We start from the raw sequence: 4560 nt of genomic DNA, 5'->3' as shown, positions 1-4560 counted from the left end.
TTAGAGGGGTGGGATAGGGAGGGTGGGAGGGAGACGCAAGAGGGAGGAGATATGGGGATATATGTTTATGTATAGCTGATTCACTTTGTTATAAAGCAGAAAGTAACATACCATTGTAAAGCAATTATACTCCAATAAAGATATTAAAAAAAAAAAGGCACTTATAAATGAGTTGCATGAGGCCTGTGGGCTTGAGGGTGTTTATCTCTACTATAAACTCTTTTGTCTGCACTCTTGTAGTCAGCCTACTATGTTAGCTTTGCCAGATGCATATCCTTGATCTTAAATTATCTATAGCAGTGGTTCTCAAACTGTGAGCTCTTAGGATCGATTTATATTCTTCAAAATTATTAAGAACCCCAAAGAGCTTTTGCTTATATAGGCTATAACTACTGATATTTATCATATTAAAAGTTAAAAGAGAAAAGTATTTAAAATATTTAATCCACTTAAAATAACAATAATAAACTCATTACATGTTAATATAACAGAATTTTTATTTAAAAAAAGCTCGATTTTCCAAGACAAAAATATGAGAAAAATGGCATTGCTTTATAGTTTTGCAAATGTCTTTAATATATAGCTTAATAGAAGACAGCTGGATTCTCATATCTGCTTTTCTATTAAACTTTTTGTTTTGGTTAAAGTACATGAAGAAAATCTGACATTTACACAGGTATGCAGTTGAAAAAGGGAAGAGTATGGCAATAATATTTCTAGATATTCTCCATTGAAAATACTACTCAACAAGTGGTAGTTTCTTCCAATGTGGAATTTAACCTTATCAATGAACTTTTGGTGCTGTTCCAAGTATTGACAGCTTTCATTATATAATACCAAAAAAATCATATTCATCAATATCAGAACCAACCTCATCATAAAGTCTTTCATTATCTGGGGGCTGTCAAGTTCACAGGGGCACATATACACTTACCACAATTCTAACTTTTCACAATAAATCTCAATTTTTATCATTAACAACAAATACTGTTAGTTGTTTTCCTTGTTTACTTTATACATTTTCAAGGTAATGTCTACCAAATACTGATTCTAAATAACCACAGTTTTCAGTCATTCTTTTCAAATAAAATGTTGTTGCATTACAAAGGTGGTGACTTCAGCTTATAAACTGTACAATTGCTCAAGTGTTGTCCCTCAAGATAGCCATTTTAATTTAGTATGCAGCAAAAGTGCTTATGTGTACTTCTCATTTTGTCATTTAGAATATTACAAAGACAGATACTCAGTGTCAAGATTTTATACAATTTATAATTTTTAATGTTTCATTCAGGGCATTCTTGATTAAACTTGATATTTTCCCCTGTGAATATGTGGCAGTGAAAAATACTATGATACAATGACTCCTATTATAGTTTGATTCCACTAACTTGATTTGCTAAAGTACTAGCAGTTTTAGCGGTTACTGCTTTCACACCATTGGTTTAATTTCACAGACCTCTTGAAAGGATCTTAGAGACCCTCAGGGGTTAACAGACCACACTTTTAAAACCACTGATCTATGCTAATTGTTCTCAAGGGAAGTGTACATAACCAATATCCAAAATAATCTTATCAATCCATACAAAACCAAAAATCACTAATCTATATACTCATGTATGACAGAAGCATGTGGAAGAGGCAATTAACCCAGAAAGGGGGATGAGGGCAACCAAAGGTTTATCAGAGGACGTGCCCCTGAGATGAACAAGAAGATGAACAAGAAAAATCCAGGAAAAGACTTCCTGGTAAAGGGGTGGAGGTGCTTGGGAATGGCACCCAAAACAGAGAAAACATACTGTCAAACACCGTGACTGGACATAGCATCGTGTATTAGTCAAGATAGGCTAGATCATATTGTGCTAATACACAACTAAATCTCCATAGTTTAGCACATCAAAATTTATTTCTCCCTCATTGACTATTACCAGTAGGACAACTCTCTAAGGCAACTGGATCAGCAACCCAGGCTTGTGTTGTGGCTATGCCATGTGAACATGTGGCTTCAGAATCCATGGCAGAGGAGGAGAAAGCTGCTAATAATAGCTCCACTAATAGAACTGAACAAATATCCGCTAATGTTCCTAGACCATTAGCCATAACCCCTCAAATGGCCGCTTCTAACTTTAAGAGGCTGAGAAATATGAGAGAGGGCTTGGATATTTGGAGAGCCTTACATTTCTATGGCTTAACCTATTTCCTTAAAAGAGATCCCTGGCACACATAATTTCTAAGAGTAAAGAGTTAAGGGCTCTGTTACTCAACCATAATGATGACTAGTAGAAAGATTCACACTGCAGTTTCAGACCAAAAAGGAGCATAAGTAGAGGACAGGAGATCAGATAAAAAGCGAGAGATTCTTTATGGTATAAAGATCAAAATCTCCCTCTGATATTGGAGAGCTAACTTTTTTCTTTAAATGGGTTAAAGAGGGAAAGAGAAACAGGTACTATGTAGAGAGAAGTCTAGAATTACACAAATTTATATCATAATGCTAATAGAAAAAATGTTATACTAAACTACTATGTAGTTTGTCCCTACTGTGTAAAATATGCATAAAAAGACTAAAAGGAAATACAGGATGATTTCAACAGTTAATTCTGGTGATATTTCTATTTTCCATAATGAGCATGTTTACATTGTAACCAAGGGAAAAACTTGTTTCATTTTAAAAATGCCAATCTAAATGATAACATTTTCTACAAATAAGTCTGATATTGAGATGAGATATTCATTAATACAGTGAACATACTTTCCCCCACCTTAAATTGGGATGTGTGGCTTGATATAAATTTGACAAGATTGAAAATTTTGCATTAAAGAGTCTTGGAAAATCATATGGCTGCATAGCCACAAAGAACTAAAAAGCTGTAATTATTCTTCTTTAAGCGCAAATGGGACATATTTACATATATGTATATATACATAACATACATATAATGTGTATATACATATACATATGTATATATGTACATAATGTACATATATATATTTTAACATACATCCTTGCTCTCCACAGAGGTGTTACTGAAATTTGTGTTAATCCAATTTCTGTAAACTGAATTATGTTTTAAATCACCAAAATAGCTTGGTATTTAAATAATGCATTATTTTGAATTATTTTTCTATAGAAGATATACACACACACACACACATATTTGCTTAAAGGATAATAAGCATCTAATTTTTACCTCTGAAATCTGGGCTTTTTTTTTTTTTTTTTCTTTTGCAAACAGGAGAGAACACCTATGTTCTATCATTTCTCCCAGCAGAGGGCACTACAACCCAAGCATCATGCTTCACAAATTAAATCTTTATTTTGGGTAAAGGAGGAATATAAGCTGAGGTGATTTGTGCATATTCTTATCAATTTGTGCCAGACGTCAAGTGTGTGGAGACAGACAGCTAACAGCCCAGAGGGCACAGAGTTTTAATGAGGGTGTCATCACATCTAGGGAAGGTTAAAAATGGTTCTGGGAAGAAGCACAGGTTAAGTTCATTTTTTAAAATCCACTCTTGCAAAGGACAATATCAAGTTCCATGATAAATAAAGATATATCTATTAAGTAATGGATTCTGTTCTAAAAAAACACATGATCTAGTGAAGATAAAGTATAAATACCCAGCAAACTCAGATGCAAGATAGCTGTAATAACTGCCAGTTTTAGACCTCTAAATACCATTTAATATCTCTGGACACCCCTGAGGCAGATGCCCCTGCAGGAGAAGACATGGCACAGCGGTGTGTGTTTCTTCTTGCACTTCATGCCCAGGGGACAGCAATCTTTGAGGATGTCGGTGCAGACCTCTGCCTGAGGGACACGTAGACGTGCCTATAGGGACAGTAGCTGTTACGGCAAATCCCCTGAGGCAGGGGCAGTGCTCTCCTCAGTTGCACCTGCCCAAGTGGATGCAGTAAGTGCAATACTCCTCCTTCTTCTGCTGCTTCTGCCTGGCCTACCAGATGATGGTCAGGCTGCACTGGCTGGCCTGGCTAGCCAGGGAGCAGCTGCAGGTGCCGGTAGACTCTAACCCACCTGTGTGCAGGAAGGGACTGCTGCCCCCATTGCAGGTTTACCACCAAGTATTTTCTGAATTTATATTTGTTCAGAACCATAAACATTGTTATTGAATCTGTTGAAGAAGTACAAAATATGTTTGTTGCCTACAAACTTGGGGAGTATAAACTAAATACTATATGAAATATTAGTGGACAAAGCAAGGCAGAACAAAGTTGGGAAGTGTACTTTCTGTCAGCATTCTAAGATGGTAAAATCATATCAAGATGGAATAGTTGTCCCAGAATGATTTAAAGCATGGATGTCAGAATCATCAGACCTGAACTGGAATTCTGTCCCTGCTGCCCAGCTGTATGAATTTGGCAAGTTTCTTAAGCTCCACAAGTCCCCATGTCCTTGTCTACAAAGTAGGAATGATAATAGTACCAAGGCTCATAAATAACATAATGAATGTAAAGTATTTAACACAGTGCCTAGTGCCCCACCATACGTGTACGCATGCACACACACACACATACACACACACACACACACACACACCTGC

This window comes from Delphinapterus leucas, unplaced genomic scaffold (genome assembly GCF_059928025.1).
Source record: "Delphinapterus leucas isolate spDelLeu-1000000601 "Yukka" unplaced genomic scaffold, BTC_Dleu_Yukka2 spDelLeu_asBTCV2_sq60, whole genome shotgun sequence".
NCBI classification, from domain to species: domain Eukaryota; kingdom Metazoa; phylum Chordata; class Mammalia; order Artiodactyla; family Monodontidae; genus Delphinapterus; species Delphinapterus leucas.
This window is presented reverse-complemented; position numbering follows the sequence as displayed.